Source organism: Phocoena phocoena, chromosome 5, assembly GCF_963924675.1.
Source record: "Phocoena phocoena chromosome 5, mPhoPho1.1, whole genome shotgun sequence".
NCBI lineage: Eukaryota > Metazoa > Chordata > Mammalia > Artiodactyla > Phocoenidae > Phocoena > Phocoena phocoena.
The window spans coordinates 83566813-83587161 of record NC_089223.1 but is presented as its reverse complement, the minus strand read 5'-3'; positions in this window follow the sequence as shown (position 1 = coordinate 83587161).

Below are 20349 nucleotides of genomic sequence, written 5' to 3'. Positions count from 1 at the left end.
TGTTGATCAATCATTGAAAAAATAAGCATAAAAATTAAATGCAATTGTCTTAATCAAAGATACACACTTTTATTTCAGTTCCAGACTATGCACATACAAAACAAGAGATTGGAGGCCATTAACATATTTTGCAGGAGTTTGTTGTGAAAAAAGTTTTTAGTGACGTTTAGTTCAATCTTATAATTAAAAAAAAAATAAAACTTTTTTAATAAGCATTCAAAATAAAGCTGTATCAACTGTGATTCAATTCTTAAAACCACCTAAAAGAATATTCCAATGATCCAGGGAATGGTAAGTAAAAAGCTAGTGATCTTCCTCTGCTGTCATGTAAAGTCATCAATATCAGATTTAAAGAACTTTTCTGATGGGAGAAATATCATAAGATTCTCAGACTAACAGACCTTCTATCTATGGTACCAATAGTAAGTGAAGCCTTTTTCATCATGTTATATTGTATTTTGAACTGCTCACATGTGAGTTTTAATCTATGCTTTCATGCTAACAGGCCCATGGTGTGCCTGATCAATAGTTCAGCATTTATAAAATCAATAGTTTCACTCATTCTAAATCCATTGATTTCTGGATGATCTGAATATCAGCCATGCTTGGGTTATTTTACTCTACATGTATTGATTTTATGCTCAATTGAAGTTCAGAAAAATTGGAAGATAGCCTATTCTTAATATCATACCTATTTTCTTCCTACATTTTTTTTTCACAGGTTTAATTCCAGGCACCAATCTCTGATGAAATCATATGTGACTCTACCTAAACAACATTTCTATCCATCACTTGTTGCATCCTCCCTACTTCCATTTCATTAACCAAAATAGTTTGATCTGTGTTTTGGGGTGTTTTTTTTTTAACATTTTTATTGGAGTATAATTGCTTTACAATGGTGTGTTAGTTTCTGCTTTATGACAAAGTGAATCAGCTATACATATATATATATCCCCATATCTCTTCGCTCTTGTGTCTTCCTCCCTCCCACCCATCTAAGTGGTCACAAAGCACGGAGCTGATCTCCCTGTGCTATGCGGCTGCTTCCCACTAGCTATCTATTTTACATTTGGTAGTGTGTATATGTCCATGCCACTCTCTCACTTCGTCCCAACTTACCCTTCCCCCTCCCCATATCCTCAAGTCCATTCTCTAGTAGGTCTGTGTCTTTATTCCCGTCCTGCCCCTAGGTTCTTCATGATCATTTTATTTTTTTTTACATTCCATATATATGTGTTAGCATATGGTATTTGTTTTATTTTCTTTATGACTTACTTCACTCTGTATGAGACTCTAGGTCCATCCACCTCACTACAAATAACTCAATTTTGTTTCTCTTTATGGCTGAGTAATATGTTTGATCTGTTTTTGATCTATTTATTTATTCTAGGGTACAGTAACTGTAACAGGTATGGCATTACAAAAGAATAGAAACTAGAAACTTATTTTAAGTTTATTACAATATGACTTTATTGTAATTCAAATATAACATTTCATACATAAGCCATGAGGCCGTGTAAATTAGCAATACTTTGATAGTTTTTAGATGATACCTCTTTGTGTCTTTTGTAGTCCTACACAGAAATAGTCACATAAATCCACTGCAGTAAATTTAGGGAAATAATCTTACACTCTTATTTCCCAATTAATTTTTAGGAAACATATTATTATTAAATAGATAATATAAAGAAGGTAGGTTAGATTCTCCAAGGTATGTCAGTTTAAATAAGCAACTTTGTTACCAAAAATGGACATAGCTTAATATTAATAGCAATGATGATGACAATAATAACAGAGCTCACACTTACATAGCAATTAACACACGCTGTTCACAGTTCTCAGTGCTTTACATGCATTAACTCAATTAACTATGTCAGGAAATTAATGTTATAGATTGTGGTGGTATTCAAAATATTTCATGATCCCCACAGTTCATGGCAGAAACAGCAGTTTCTACAAGCAGATGGATAAATTTCTGGTCGGCAGAGGCCAGATACTGATGCTCATGATCTCTGGGTTCTTATAAGTGCTGAGCTGTTTGACCTCCTGCGTGCTAGTACTACCAATAGGATGGCATCAGCCCTACAGCTTCTAGGCCTGTCCTAGAGAAGCATCTGCATTTGTGGACTTTCTCAGTTACCTAGCATGTGTTAAATTTGGAAGGGATCCAGGTAGTATCTCCGTTTCTCCAGTCTCTTAAACCTTCACATACTAGTTTGAATAACTGGATGGGGAACCTCAGGAGGCCCAGGCAGTAACTATTTACCAATAGATATGCTTCAAAATTATACCGATTAGCACAGGTCTCTCATTGGGTACCATTGGATTGTCAGCCCAGAGGATGAGTGCTGAAATAAATTTTCACACAGGTATGTCAGTTCAAAGGCAAAGAAGATGATGTCAGGTGATTGGGGGGAAATGCTTTTAAAAAATGTGGAGTTTAAATTGAGTGTGGATTTGCAGATGTTTACAATTTCCTTTACCATAAAAATGGGATAACAGTTTAGTCTGAAATAGAAACATGAGTTAATATGCAGGGGCAGGAGACCATGGGAAAGGTGCAGAAAATACAGAATTTGATGTTGACTTGACATGAAGTTATGAGAGATAAGTCTAGAAATATAAGTTGACTCTAAATTGGAGAATATCCACATGTTCCACAGACGTAAACTGGAACATAATTGGTAAAACTGTGGGGAGTCAAGGCATTGGGAAGAGGAGTTCCCTGATTACCACATTAGGTACTTATAGAGGAAATTTGGTACTAGGAAGCAGGAGGAGTTGAATGACGTTTTCTGAGGGTATCTACAAAACAAAAGGAGAAAATAAATTGATTGGTGAGAATAGAAGACGCAGATTCAAGAAACACTGGGAGAATAATTTCCAGTAGCAATTCTGTACTGTGTCCTTGACGTCACTCCAGCATCTACTGGGAAGGGTCAGATAAGACAAGTCAAGCGGCCTCCAGGCCTATTGATCCTCTTTCAACTAGAAGAACTCAGCTTCTGTATCATTTATCTACTGAGATTCTTGAAAACAGTTCAATTTTTTACTATTTACACATTCTCTAATTGGATTCCTCTTCAAAATTGTAAAAGTAAGGATCCAGTTTGGAAAAATAAAAGCTCTCAGATGCATATGTATACATATATTATATATAAATATCATATATTTACATTGCACATGAGTTTTATATAAGAATTTAGGGATTATTGAATGAAAAGAACAAGAAAGAGAGAGAGGAAATGGGGAAACAAAATGGAAAACTTGGTGATCAAGAAAATTCCAAAAGAAAAGTCACATAACAAAGGTGAAGAAATAGTTTTATCTGAGGTATGTGACGTTTAAAATGTTTCAAAGAAACACATGATGTATGTAAGATATAAGAGCTGAATACTGGAATTGGATATTATCTCTTTAGAGATTACACTTGAAATCATGAGAGCATGAATTTGCCAAGAAGAAAAAACAAACAAATAGAAAAAATAAGTACCCAAAAGCAAAACAGAATTTTGAGCTAATACTCTCAATTGAGTAGCAATTGGAGAAATAGGAAAAACTTTTGAAGAAAGAAAATGATCAGTTGAACAGAGTAACAGAAACTAGACTACTTAGTCTGAGAGAAGTCAAGGACAGATGGAGTTCCAAGAAAACTTTTCATTTGGAGTGAAGTTCTCAGCAGTTTTCATTGTATATGGTCAAGATAGATTAAGCCTTAGAAAGTGCTTATGGACTTAGTTTTCAAGAAAGCAGTTACACTCAGATGATGTGGAAAGAACACCAAGGTGATCAATAATGAGAGCATGGTGAGGGAGAGGACACAAAGCTGACTATTTCAGGAGATTTGGCAAGAAAAGGAAAGGGGGAGAAAAGAGTACAAGTTGGTAGGATCTACGAAAAACATTTTTGTTTTTTGTGTTGCTGTCTTAAATATGATAAGATACCTCCGAGTCCTCTATGAATGACTAATATAGATGGAGAGGAGAGAGCTACAAGATGTAAGTTTGAAGAAATAATTGATTGAGCAATAATAATAATAAATAATTATTAGCAATAAAAATAATTGATTGAGTCCTCTATGTGCGGGAGGACTAAGATTCAAAGGTACAGGTGAAGGGTTATTTTTAGCAAAAAGGGAAAAATATAGCTCAATGAAGACATATAAAGTTTCTCAATTTTAATAAATGAGAATACAACTTCTGCTGAAAATATGAAGGGAGACTAGGACAAAGTAAGAAATTTGGAACACTTGGAGATATTTTATAGAGCTGCTATTTAAACAAGTAATTAATAAACAATAAAAATTTGAATCATAAAGATTAATTATCAGTATTGAGGAGTCTCTACTTTAGCCTGGAATACAGGATATCATTATGTCAAATGAAAAACAAATCTAGACTTAGGTAAGGAAACACTTTATTTGAAAATACTGTTGCAATGGGGAAAGGGGAATTACTGCAATAAGGTGAAACGGACTGTTGCAATAGTTAGGCACAGTTAGGCATCCATGAGGCAAAATGGTTTCTCTTTTATAAGGAGAAATAAACAAGCCTGGAAAGAACCATGTGTGGGGGTGTGTGGGATAAGCACAAGGTATTTTCAGAAGATATTTTACTGATCCGTAATTTTTTTTTTTTTTTTTTTTGAGATCAATAGATTCTCAAGAGAAGCCATGAAGGAGAGATTGTTTTTCATTCATATGCCTACTGAAGAGTAGGTCGAGTCAGTATCTTGTGTGGAGAGGAGACACCTGGCTAAATTTTGCTCAGGACAACTTAGTAAGCATTTTGTCCTGCTTATTAGCTACTGAAGGCAAACCATTCAGCTAATCATGTATGAGACAAACAATGGGATTTTCGGGATTGTGTCTGTCCCTGTCATTCCATCTGGGAGTCTTTTATTTTAGTCAAAGGGGGATGAATGTTTCCTTTTTTTGCGGTACGCAGGCCTCTCACTGTTGTGGCCTTTCCCGTTGCAGAGCACAGGCTCCGGTCGCGCAGGCTCAGAGGCTCACGGGCCCAGCCGCTCCGCGGCATGTGGGATCTTCCCGGACCAGGGCACGAACCCGTGTCCCCTGCATCAGCAGGCGGACTCTCAACCACTGCACCACCAGGGAAACCCTGGATGTTTCTTTGAAAGAAGCTCTTTCCCAGACAAAAAAGATGGGGAGATTTCTTCTTTCTGCTTCTTCTTTCTGATTTCTTTCAACAGACTGTTGCTGTTTTCCAGGAGCATAGGGCTTAGGTAAAGTTCAACACTGTCAGTTATTCTTGCTTTCATTTAAATATCTCAAATGTTACTGAATTACTAAGAAGTGGAGAAAATGTGGACCGTACAGAGCTGGAGAATGGCAAAATGAAAATAATGTGTACTTGGGTGGGGCAAAGATTTTCCAATGGTGTGGAGTGACCATAACTGAATGGCTCCCTCTAGAGACAAAGATGAAGAACAGGCTCCTTCCTGCAGGTTGCTGAAATGGAGAAGATGAAATCTCAACTATTACAACCAGACTTGGGATACTAATTGTTTAAATGAAATAGGGGTGTGTGTGTGTGTGTGTGTGTGTGCATGTGTGTGTGTGAAAGTCAAAGTTGCAATAAATTTTATTGAAGTTTTCCTAAATTTTATCCTGCAGCAGTGGAAGATCCAGCCATTTCCAGCACATATTAATTGTCAGTGGTAGATAAAATAAAAATCTACTATGGTTGCATCCCATGAGTTTCCCTTTTTAAATGTAACAGCTACAGGCTTAAGGTTTGCACATATATCAGGAATTGTCAATGTTCTCAATATTGGGAGTTAGAGACATGAGTTGGGGCTATATATAAGTAATTGAATGTAGCAAAGGCTGTAAAAGTATAATTTATTCAATGATGTGTATCAGTCAGTGTCCCTGGGGAAAAGAAATAACATGCTCTTGATAATATGATGCTATTTTAATAAAGGGGAGATTTACAAAGTTGTGTGAATAGTGAAGCATACCCCAAGGAATAGTGTAGGCAGCCTGCATTACTCCAAAGCCAATCAACAGGGACCAGGTCTAGAGCAGATAGCCAAGGAAATAAACTACCTAACCCCATTCTCCTACCATTTTCCAATCATCTCTCATTCTTCCCAACCCAAAACCCAGCTAGGAGCCAGAGGGCAAGCGTCTGTTGATGAAGCCACACCAATCCACAGACCAGGATGGAGAAAGGAAAGATTAGATCTGGAAGTGACTAAGATTTCCAGCTTTGGGGGAAGGCAGATTGGTGATTAAGAAAATAGCTAGCTGCTTTGTTCTTGTTAAATATGTGAGCCACAGGACTTCTGGTTGAATATGCTCTTTGTCTCCAATGCAGTGTCACCAAACTTCTCAGTAAAATTCACGTGAAGTCACAGGAAAAACACAAAACTCTAATACTACTTGCAATCTAAGTCCAGAATCTGGAAGGAATCCCCCTCTAATATTAAGGCAGGTAGAGTGAGAATGAGGAAAATCTGTCTCAGACTCGCATTATTGCATACCCAAGTATTGTACTCTGAAAGACAGAGAAAAGGGAACATTTTGAAAGCCATTTTATCTGTTCTTGTTTAAAGCATCCAAAGCCTATATAAATCTGAAATTTACCTCTATTCCTAAAGGATATTATGTTTTAATGAATATTATTTCATTCTTTAACCTAAACTGTCCTTGTCACAACTCTGAAGCAATTCCCAGGAAGACTGAGGTGTAAGGGTTGTGGTTGAGTGAGAGCTTTTGGAGAGAAAGTACTAAAATTGAGCAAGGAAAGAGTCAATGGAGTGTGACTATGTCATCCAAGGGACGATTGCCCTATACTCCCATAGGAAAATGATTTGAGAATTACATTCAAAAACAGAGCACAAGCATAAGGGCAATTCACACATGCTTTTTGATTTGAAGTATTTGGTCTCAACAAAGGGTTAATTATAAGGGGGAAAGAGCAACACGCAAAAGTTATGAAGTGATTTCTGACCTTAATATACATACCTCAGTCTTTGGGAAAAAAAAAGTAAACATATCACATAGAAGATATTAATAGTTTAATTTATATGCTTAGAAGTATGTCAAATTAATACCAAAAGATAAAGAGCAAAAATTTTCCAAGGCCCTGGAACTAGTCACAAAATTTAGCTTATATTAGGCACAATAGCAATATCAAAAGTGAGTAAATAATATTTCTGTTCTTCCATCATAATTCAAGAAAACCAGCAAATAGTGATAAAAGGTTCTTTAAACTTTTTATATTTTGGAAACAATGTGAAACTGCAATTAGATCACACTTAGTAAACAAAACCAAAACATTTTTTATCACTCTTTATAGAGAAAAAAAAACTGTATTCAGACAAAAATTTACATGTTTAAATGGTATGTTTTAAATCAAAATGGAATAAAATAAATAAAATAATCCATTTCAAGAATTAGAAGAATCATAAAATATGTGCAGTGAAAATAAGATACAAACACATAAATATTATAGCTAAATTAATAGAATAACATATACAAATATTAAAATCTAATAGTGAGACAAATAGTTTTGTCTGTGGTAAACATACTCAAGAAAAGCTTTAGAAAACAAAATAACTAAATTTAACATGAAAAAATGTATATACTTCTATTGGAAAATAATATAAATGCAAAATTATATTTTACATTATTTTATAATCATATGATAATATAAATAAAATTTAGTATATTTTATATGTATTTAGTACATAATATTTTGTTATACTTATTTTTACTATATCTGTTATATTTCGTTATATTTATTATATTATGTTCACATTTTATTATATTTATTATTTTACTATATTCCATAATAAGCTACATTTTACTATATTTTTCAACTTTGAAATGATAAACTTGAAATGATATAAAATAAACATTCTTTTAGAAAGTACACATTGATACATTTTACATGTCAATTCTTGCAAAATGCTGAGGAGATAGTTCCATTTTAATAAACTGATCTAAAGCAAAGCTGAGAATGAAACATTGTTCTATTTCTCTCATGCTGCTTGCTGTGTTTCTTGATTTCCACTGATGTAATAGACTGTTTTCTCATTTTATTTTCTGTTTTTCAGTGGAATTTTTCATGGAAAGTAATGCAGGACTAGATTCTTATTCCATAAATGTATAAATATACACACAATAAGGTGTCCAATGCAAGCTTTCCTAGTTTGTGGTGTGGAGAAGTGTGTTCATTTCCTGCCTCTAAAGTTTTCTTCTCCATCCACTCATCTGTCATGACTTTATGTTAAAAAGTCTGGCCACTCTTCTTTCATGAGAGGCAAGCAATACATTTGACATGCTAAAACTTTCTGTTCAGTTCCCTTAGTCTTTGTTACTACAGAGATGTACATTTGTAGAGTTCTATTGGACTAAAGCAGGCCAATAGTTCCAAGTCTAAGTATTGGATGGTGAGTGCAAGACACCAAGTTAGCTCCAGGGGGACTCCATCTTCCTCCTTCTCATTGCTGTCAGATTGATTTTCCTAAAGCATGGCTTTTATATGCCTTAATTGCCAATAAATTTCCATGTAGTCTGCAGGGAATTGTACATTTGAAAACAGGAAAGCTGCTCTAGATTCCATTTGTAATCCACTTTCTCAGATTTATCTCCAGCATTCACCATTATATCACAAAACCTCAAGCCATGCTTAACGATTTATCCTTACTTTTATACCCTTCCCCTCTGCTGCACTTTCATTCTTTTTTTTTTCTTTCCCAGTGATGCCCTTTTCCCCCATTTTCCTATGGCCAAAAATGTTCCATTTTTGAAGTTCTTGAAGTCTTCCAAGTAAGTGCTCCATTCAGGAAAGCAAACACACCAACAAATAAATCTCTATCTCTCTTATAAAATAAAAAGCCCTCTCACAAGACTATATCTGCAAATGGCTTAGTTCAATTACCACTTTTATGTTATATTTTTGCTTCTCATTTGTATGTTTTCCCACCATGGACAAAGAAGAACGTGCCTGATCCTTATTTATGTGATTTTAAGTAACTGCTTACGCACAGTTGTCCTAACACAATTATTCTAAAACAAATGATAATGACAAATATTTGTTAAATAAATGAATAAAATAATTAATTGCATGCTGGACTCTTAAGGAACTTAAGGCTAGTCCATAAGCAATGTTGTCAATTCACTGGGGACAAACCTCTATTTTAATGCTGCCAGCTTCTCTTTCTGTGCAGCAAAGAGATTGGATTTGGCTCTGCTTCAATAGGCCACTTGCTTATGTAAATGCAAAGCTCAAATATTATTCTGAAATAATATGAGAAACCAAGAGGGTATGCTGTTCTTCATATTGTTTAAATTCTCTCTAGCAGTTTCTCCCAGATCAGAGCCAGAAAATATTTGGTGTTTCTACTGTTGTCTCATATGCGGCCAGCTATCAGAAAATTATAATTTGTTAATCCATTAGATTTCTCTTTTGGCTTTAGCTGTTGGAGGCTCGAAATAAATTTTAAATATAAATACCATGACTTCCCTACTTGTTTGTTTCTTACTTTAATTTAAGGATCTCCTTCTCATTATAGCAATTATTTTTATTTATTACTCAGTTTATTGTTTTCTGATGAGGAATATTTTTAGGTACTATGATAAATAAGCTAGGTTTTCTTAATATGCCACTGTTAACATTATTTTTAAAAATAAAATCTAAGTGGTTTGTACATAGCATAAGTATTTATTTGCATGCATCTTTTATTTAAGATTGTGAGGCCACTTAAGGCAAAAACAATACCCACATAATAATCACTAAGAATCACCTTGCAAAAATTAGCAATTATCTTGCTAGAATTTTTCTGGTTTCTGCTCTTTCTTTTAGTTACCACACCTAATTCATCAGGAATCTGGAATCTCCTGAAAAACTGATCCATATATATACTATTTTTCCATTCTTATCTCTCTCCCCTTTGTTCAAGCCACTATCATTTCACACCTGGATTACTTCAAGATTTTCCTAAAATCTCCTCACTTACATTTTATTCCCAGGAATGCATTGTCCTCTTGGCAGCCAAGAGGTTATTTTAAATGTAAATTGTATTATATCACTCACTTGCTTAAAGCCATGCAATTTTTTCATATGATTTGGAATCAAATTATGACTCCCTACCTTGGCTTTCAAACCTTGAATATGTTGTTCATGCAAATTTCTGTGATTATTTTTTACCAGTCTTTTCCTTCCCTACAATGTTCCCACAACTCAAGCCTATTATTTTTCCTTGAACACACACATTTCTTTTCTACCTTAGTCATTTTTCCTCTTCCTGCAATGATGTCCCCTACTTTCCCCATTCATATCATTTATAGTTCAGTTTAAAGGCAGCCTTCTGAGAAACTCTGCCTTGATCACTAAATCTACAGTTGGCTACCCAATCACTGCCTATGATATCAACTCTATTTTAATATTCCAATATGGCAAGCATCATTCTTTGATATTTTTCTCTTTATATCCATACATCCACTGATCCATCCATCATATACTCTTTCATTGGTTCCACAGCACCCATATAAAATTCAAGATCCATGAAAGAAAGAATATCTTTTGTGTGTTCACTACTTTCTTCTGGACCTATATTGATAATGTATAGTAGATATTCAATAAATAAATGTTAAACCAACAACTGTTAATTTGCATATATCTTCTCAATTAATCTTCACTATAAGTTTTTCAAGTGGTGACTGGTATGATTCCTTTAATGAGTGAGGAAACTGAGGTTTAGAGAGGTGTATTAACTTGTCAATTATATATATATATATATATATATATATATAAATAAATATTAAAAATGTTATTTGCTTTCTTTGGGGGAAAAATCACAAAATTTATGTATGGCATTAAGTCACAGATTGGGCCTTTCCAATCAATTATAATCCTTAGTTAGAAATACATTAAAATAATCCATTCAGACATAAATCTTTCTTTCCCTCTTCTATGCTTTATTTCAAGTAAAATCTGAATTCTACTACCATAGTCACACTCGTTCTGGTATTTAATATAAGTTCTCCAAGTCAAACACATAGGCATCCATAATCACATAATGCCATTCTGTGAGTTTCTTAACTGAAAAATTGCATAGTATTCAAGGTCTAATACTGAATTTCATCTTTTTCAGTCATCATTATGTGACTGAGATTCATTCATATTTATATCTGAGGGTCTATTAGAGTCTTTGAATGGCTTTGTGATATTCTTCCATGTGAGTAACCACATTGTATTCTGTAGATCTTCCTCTTTAGTCCCTTGGAATGATACCAAATTTTGCTATTCCAGATAGTATTACATGAACATCTTCATCCTTAACTCCTACATACCTGTGAATGGAGTTCATAGGCTCTTAGCAGATATTATATTGGCTGTAGTGTTTAAATGAAACACCTAAAAATATGAAAATGTTTTCGTGTATGTACCATATGAATTTTCCTGTGAAATGGATTTATTTGCTTTGTCACATTCTCAGATGTATGGCAGTCCAAAATATTTAAGTACTTAAAAGTTGTACTGCTCAGTCATATCTTCTTAATATTTTCAGTATTATCAAATATTGACAATTTCCAAGTTGACTGCACTTATTTATATAACTTCTAGTAAGGAACATCTCTTCATAAAGTTAATATCCATTTCTTTTTTGGTTTTTGCATACCTGATTAAAAAGTGGCATCTCACTGTTATTTTAACTTGCTTTTCTCTGTTTAGTTGAGACTAAACCTACATGAGGTTATTTTTATCATGTACTTAAAGCATAATGAAAATTAACTTTTCATTCTGTAGTAATTTTGCACCAATGGTCGTAACATGTCACCTTTTTCAGAATCTACTCTTTTCAGTGTTCTGCTGTGCATGGGAAGCAATTCCCATCAGTGAATTCAATCATGAGTTGGCTAATTGAGTGACAATAGTAATGATGTTCTCATTTCTAGGTTTAGGTATCATGAGGCCCAGTGTATTCTTTTTGCATTTTTATGCTTCTACCATTTTCACTGGAAAGATGTCCAGGCTGGTCTTCAGGTCAGAAATAGAGGATGGAGCAGAACTACCCAAGCAAGCTACTCTGGCCAAGCCAGCCTTGAGTGAAGCCTCCAGCCTGACTGCAGATGCATGACCCAGATGCCCCACAGAAGCCCGAGGGAGCCCAGATGATATCTGCGAATCCACAGCCTGCAGACTCATGAGACGTAATAATAAATGTTTGTTTAAGCCACTGAGATTTGAGCTGGTTTGTTAGTCAACAACAGATAATGGTTACATATCATATGTCAGCAAAGGAGATTTGTCCTAGGAAATTAAAAAAATCAGTGTTAATGATTCAGTGACATTTTTCATTCATATAATAATATGCTTTAAATAATTTATATATTATCGTCTTTTTCTGAGCAAACCTAGCAGTGTTTAGTTTTCTCTTAGGTATAAAAAATTTAGTAGTTATAATCATATCTATCTATCTATATATGATTAATAAGGATAAGCTGAAGCCTTGGAATGTCAATTGTCAAGCAGTGATAAAGTATTGAGTGGGATTTTCAAACACACACACATACACACACACAGACTTAATTTCATAAAACAAGCCAGGTGGTGAAATAAAAGCTGTTTTAATCCTTAAGGATTTTCATGGTGTGAATGAGAACAAACTTGATTTTTTTTTCACTCCTGCATTGTACTGATACTATGTTAATATGCATAGAACTCAAAGAATTAAAAGAAAATAATTTTGAAAGAAGCCCACTTTTGAAATAAATTCCCATGATTTCATCTGTATAAGCAGTTTCTTTTCTCTTTTTCTATTGCTTTAACTATATTATCTTCAATTTATATTTTGTGTGCTCTCAGCTTTTTAAAACAATTAAATAATAATAATTTGATAGTATTTGAATGTAGTTTAACCAATAAAATTGTTAACATAACCTATTCTTTTTGGCACATGTGAAATAAGAAAATAGTAATAGTGCTTATTATTTATATGTTGGATCTTTGCTATCTGGAATTTCAACATTATGAAAATGACTAACCAAAACCTCTTTACACAAATTTGCAGTAATGACATCACATATTAAGATTTTACATAATTTACACTTTCTTTGAGATTTTAAATAGACAAATAATTGAGAGAACCTGTGTTACTAGTGACAATTTTTAAAGATTTAACATAAGTTGAAAAAAAAGAAAAAGAAACTTATGGAAATATGGAAATTCAACTAAGATTTAGATGTTTTATTCTCAGAAAAAAATAACTGACTTTATTCTTATCAAATCCACTTATTCAAGAATGTCTAACTTATATATGTGTTAATATATATTACTATATAAGAATGTATATTATGTATATCTTATATATATTCCACATATAGTAGCACCTTTAAAGATAATGCTTTAGATCTTCCTTTTTTTGGCATGAATGTGTATGAAGAAAGGAATATTTTCTGGCCCATAAATTAATTCCACTTATCATTCAAATGTAAGCCAATATTCTGTTTTAAAGAATAGTAAATCTGCAAACTCTCCATTATCTAAATATATTTTCAAGTGCAATAAATTCACAGCACTTAACAGGAAGACATTTAAAATAATAATACCTTAATAGGCCATTCTAAAGTAAGAATAGACATTTTAGCATATGACAATAAGTGTGAGTATGAATGTTTCTGTTTTCTCTTCTTCCAAATATTATTCAAATGTATATAAATAATCTAATGGAAAAAATAGAACATATTTTATCTACTTATCTTTCATACTTAAAGAAAATCTTTAATTCCTTCTCTTTCCTTCTGCTTTTAATATCATAAAAATCACTGTTTTTCATAGTTTTCATATAAAAGGTCTGCCATTTCTTACTTCCATAGCATTCACATTGCTCATATCATAATTAGAATAAAACAACATAAATCTCCCTGTCAAAGGTTTGTATAAGTAGTTAATAACATTTGTTACTAAAAAAAAGTTGTGTATCTCTTATAATGCAAAGGATTGTGCTGAGAATTGGAATTTTATCATTTATTATTGTTTGTTTTGTAGTGGCTAGTGAACATGGAATATAATAGAATTTAATAAATATTCTAATTGGTTATTTAGTTACTAAAATTATCTGGATTGAAGCAAATCATAATTTTTAAATAGCAATAAAATATAGAAATACAAAAGCAACTTCGAAACAAACAGCTAAAATATACTTATTTAAATCTATGTGGCAAATGTGTCATTTTTTTCAGTAATCAAATAATTATTTTAGTAATTACGGATTTACTAAAATATCATTAAATTAGCAAACAACTGAATGTAAGAAATATGATTTAAAGTCCAGGTACTTTACAAAATTACAGAATAAGAATTGACCATTCATGCATACACTTTGTTCTCTTACCTTCTGAGTGAGAAAGCAACTGAGATAGGGGAACAGATTTCTGCCTTATTCCTGTATCTTCTCTACCACTCCATACTCAACTCTGTAAGCGCCATTCCCAGACAGTAACAGTTCTCATCTACTTGCTTCCTAAATCTTCACCCTCAGCATGTCACACTCTCCTGGAAACCTATCAAAACATGTCATCTTTGTCTAAGGTGGATGCTTAAAGAAAAAAAAAGTGGATAAACATTAACTAGGTATTGTTCATTACCTTTCCAGTAAGACCCTGATAATAAATCAACTATCATCACTAGAAAACACCACATTAACTTACTGATAAATAACAACCTACTTATGCAACTGGGTATTTAAAATAATAATGATTAGTATTATAAAGACATATGCTAATGTTAATCATCCATTCTCTCAACAAATGCCTTCTTTACTGCTTGCTCTGAACAAGGCATAGTGATTGATCTTTTCCTTAATTGTACTACTTTGTATATAAAGTTATTCAAACTTTACAGAAACTGTATTTTAATGCACTATATTTTTGAAACAAGATAAAATTTGGACAAGATACTAATTATGGTATTTGATAATAAGAAGTCTGTTTGACTTCTTGAAAATTAAGTATGATCAAATGTGGTATTTATGTATAAGGCTCTGGCTTAAGCCAGTAGGAGGCATCCATTCTATCAGTATTATTTCTATATTATTTCTACTATTTTGAGTATTTCTTAAGATTATTGTATATATACTTCAATGCTCATTGTAATGTTTTTAAAAGTACAATGTATATTTTTTATTAAGTATACTAGTTCTCTACTAAAGTCAAATATAATGGGAAAACATTACATCATGATGTATTAAAGGTCATATTTAGAACAAATATCTTATAAATCATTTAAAAAGCATTTTGTTAAAACATAAAAAGAAAGTATTTTAAGGACAAAAAATTTCCTGTTAAAATTTTCATAGATAGTATTTCTTTATACCTCAATTTATAAAAAACTAAAGATGGGCACTAATATATATACAAAGGTAGAGCAAAAGTGTTCATTACTATCCTTAGAAATTTTCATAGTGAATACATTTTGTCTTTTTAACTAATGGATAGTATATATCGAATATCTTTCAACAATGTATCATTCTTATTAAGAGTAATTTTGTCTAAACCCACATGGTATCTGAATCAGATATATCTATCTAGCACCACATACCAGTTTTATAGACTTTCTTGATGTTGATCATAGCCTAAAGTAAAAGAAAGCCATTAAAAAAAATCTGTTTCTATTACCTGAGAACAGTTAGAAGGTCTTTAAGAAAATTGAGTAGAGCATTTTGAATATAAATTTAGGCTCTACACTCTTCTTAAATTTCTTATTTCAAAAATGACCCTAAAATATTATTTCCTGTCAGAAAAAAAAATATATCTTCTCTTCACACAGTCATTTAATTAAAAAATTGTCACAAACACCTAAATGAGCAGTTAAAAGAAACGAAATTGAGTTTTTTGTAGTGAGGTGGATGGACCTAGAGTCTGTCATACAGAGTGAAGTAAGTCAGAAAGAGAAAATACCAATGCTAACACATATATATGGAATCTAAAAAAAAAAAAAAAAAAAAATGGTTCTGAAGAACCTGGGGCAGGACAGGAATAAAGACGCAGACATAGCGAATTGACTTAAGGACATGGGGAAGGGGAAGGGGAAGCTGGGACAAAGTGAGACAGTGGCATGGACATATATAAACTACCAAATGTAAAATAGATAGCTAGTGAGAAGCAGCCGCATAGCACAGGGAGATCAGCTCAGTGTTTTGTGATTACCTAGAGGGGTGGGATTGGGAGGGTGGGAGAGATACACAAGAGGGAGGGGATATGGGGACGTGTGTATATGTATAGCTGATTCACTTTGTTATAAAGCAGAAGTTAGCACACCATTATGGAGCAGTTATACTCCAATAAAGATGTTAAATAAATAAATAAATAAATAAAATAAAGATTAAAAAATGAACATTTGGGATGTATTTGCAATACTTTCAAATCTACAGTTGAAGAGAGTTGAACCAGTTAATTCTATTACACCTACTCAAATATTAAATTAAAATATGGAAAACATATTGCCCACATATTTTCAATCAAGTAAATTTACATGCTTTGTGACTGTTTACATTTTTTTAGTTTAGCACATTAACTAAAATATGAAAAATATTTTAATAAGTGAAATGTGATAAATAGAAATAAATGATTTCCCATTTTTGAAGATGATATACAGTGAGGCTGTCAAATAATCAAAAATAATAAATCAAAGAGGATACTTAATCTGCAAATATAAAAAGGAATATATACACCATTGAAAAGGAACTGAGGTCATTGCATATGAAAACTTTGAAGTTGTGGGTTAGAGCCTTTGTATACATCTAAGGCTGCACTGACATTATGACAATGACTAGTCATGTACAGATACTGAATATTTGGAATGTGATTAGTCTGAATTAAGATACAATTTAAGTATAAAATGCACACTTGAATTTTGAACAATTACATGGAAAAATGAAAATATATTATTCATGAATCTATATTGATTACATATTGAATAAATAATATAATGATATATTTTTCTTAAACCATATTATTAAATTGTTTACTTGTTTTGTTTTACTTTTATCAATGTGCCTACTAGAAAATTTTAAATTACATATGTAGACCACAGTATATTCTATTCGATAGCACTGTAACCCTCGATGTGAAACTTTGTGGAAATTTTCTTTCAATACATGTAAATATCAAGAATGCTGGATTACATCATTGATATAATAAAGCACACTGTAATATAAGAGGAGGTGAACATTACTGAAGGAAAAAGAAACACTCAAAGCTAAACAGTATAATGATTGTAGGTGGTTCACAAGGGCAAATTCAGGTATTTAAGTATAGTTATAAAATGAGGGAAATAGACTGTCCTATGAGAGTTTTATGAAATCAACAAAATATGAATGTGAGTCCAAATGTGCAAAATCACCTCAAAGAGACCAAATGGTTACCGGGACACCAAAAATATTTGTTACTATATTCTTGGTAATAAAGTGCTAATGAAAGACCAGGTCGATAAGAAGGTTTTGGGGTGACAATGGAATATACAGAGAGCCAAGCACAGAGGCAAACATTTAGGATACTCATCTAGAAGCCATGCAGTGAAGTGTTTGTGACCTTAGGATAAAGTTAGTATCTAGTTGCCCTAACAGTAATTTTTGCCAGTGTGCATAACACACCAGATCATCAAAATTTGATTTCTTTAAGCATTCTAATTATACAAAAATGCTTTCTTTAGTTCTCACTCATCAAGCATCTTTTAAGTAACTTGTATTTCCAGGTAACTTGTTTCTAAATGAAAATGTGGTAGTTTTATGTTTTGTTCATGGAACAGTGGTGGTGTTTCTCATATTTGCCTAATGGATTTCTGTTTCGGCTTGATCCATTGGTTTCTTTTTTATTTTTAGCTTTATTGAGGTATAATATTTGTCTCCTTTATAAGAGAAAGTTAGTGTACTTGAGGGCTGCTAAATCTGAGGCCCTGATAAACAGGAATGCCTGATTATGAAGGTTGATGATTAGAAGGATTTGAAAAAATATGTGTCCAGGAGGTCACTAAATGTTCCCAGGAAGCATTCTCCAACTATATGCTGAATGTACCTCTTATTTGATGTTTTCAAAATACGTAGCATTTATAGATGGAAATTTGAAGAGTAGCTGCATGAATATAATCTTGTGATAGTTGATGCAATGGATACAAGTGTGTATGCGTGTATGTGTGTGAACATGAAGGAGAAGGAAAAGCACTTTACATAATTAACCCCTCTGTAGTACTCTGAAGCCATGTGATGCTTGGAAGCTTTGGAAGTAAGGACACAAATATGCCTTATGTGCCACACATCCTCATTAGAACCAAGGATATATTTTTGAGACACAGACATGACATCACGACTCATTAATCTTTAATTTATATTTATTTGCATAGCTTACCTAGCATTAAACAAAATTATTCCAACCCTCCTATGCTATCCCAAGAGCCCAAGTATAAAGAGGAGAAGATAATGAAAGTAGACAAAATCTGTCACTGATAAAATACCAAGAGTAAAGAATTTGTTGCCTTCAGAACTATGAAATAGTAAACTATATTTTCTGCCATTGTTACTTCACATGAGTGCAATCATAATATTTCCAGCTGTTTTCCAGTACCTTATATATCAGCTTGTGGAAACAATATTGGCTACTGTGACTTCATTGTAAGAAATTCTATGTCATAGAAGGTTGCTGCAGGAGGAGAGGAGTTCCTAAAGAGCAGTAAAATTTTAGATGACTTTTACAGTAACTACTGAGTAAAGTTCAACGGTGATAGATGAGAAGTGTGAGATCCTAGAGGGATAAACACATACATAAAAAGGAACATAGAAATAATTACTTTTAAATACCTCTCATTTTAGGAGAAAAGATCCAGGAAAGAATAATTTTATTATCAACATACTTTATTTTCCCATGAGAATAAACCTAGCAGATTATCAGGATTTTCACAGGACTCAGAATGATATTGATTTCCAAGTTGCCTATTATAGCTCCACCATGAAGCATTTGAGGTAAAGTTTTCAGCTCTTTTGAGTGTATTTATGAATTTTCTATTTCCAGTGACTGTAAAATGTAATTGGAAGTCTTGTTTAAATGTCACTTCCACAGGGAACATGACAAGATCATAGCATCCTGTATTTCCCTTTTATTTCTCTCCCCATGTGGAATCATTCATTTAAAATACATCTTCTTTGAGAAATTGGTAAACTCCATAAGGGCAGGAACAACAGTTGTTTGGTCTTATTCTGAGCTCAAAGTGACTAGCAGAGTTATTTCTTGATTAATAATTGATCAATACCCAATTGATAATTTAGGTAATGTCTTGCAGGAATTGTGAGGATATCAAGGTTTTATTTTTAATACAATTGCAAAGCAATTCACTCAACACATGTACTATGTCCTAAATCAAAACTATCCTGGTATTTCAACCAGAATTTCCTTCTTGAAAACTCTCACTATGGGTTGAGTAAACTTCTCTTAGTGAACATTATTCTTCCTTGGATTATCATGGCTGCAGACATATTTTATTTTAAGAATTGTGATCTGAATACCCATAGGGAAAATACAAATGTTGTAAATAATAAAGCCAGACTTAGGTAGTGATGGTCACAGTGTCACACTGGAAAGTCACCTAAAGAAAACAGGGACTACTTGGCTCCAGCTAAGTGACACTGTTTGAGAACTCATGCTCAGCACTGTCAAGAAAATTGCTTCAGCTCATTTAATATTATACAACTTCCTAAAGTAATTTTCTATACTTACTTTTGTTTAAACTTTATCTACATAGTACCAGGATAGCACATTGCACATATCAAGTGTTGCATTAACTTCTTTGGATTAGTTATAGCATGCATTATACATAATATAATTTTAAAGAGAATAAAATTAGCCAAAATAAGAATGAATATTTATTTATCTGCTAATTTATTAATGTTTTTCTATACAAGACATTAGGTTACACCCATCATATGAGTCAAAATGTCCTACTATGAGAATGGTATTAGAGGTGTGTGTGCTACAATGTATATCCAACTGTATATTTAGTGAATATTATTTCAAAATGGCTCATCCCATTTCCTCTTAAAAAGTTATAGCATAAAATTCAGAGAATACAAGAGAATTTTACTTGCTCTATCCAAACACATAATCAGCTCAATTATTGCAACCTAACTGTAATACTGAAAAAGTTGTTTTAATTCTAGAATTCATTACATTGTAGGTGAGGTAGTTAAAAGCAAGTATGATTTCTCATTTATTCTTTCATTTTCCAGTGCTAAACACTGTGCTTGTAACTTCTTAGTATGTCAAATGATATATCATGAATTAGTTAATGAAATAGTTGACAAAACAACTTTTCTACAAGCAAACCA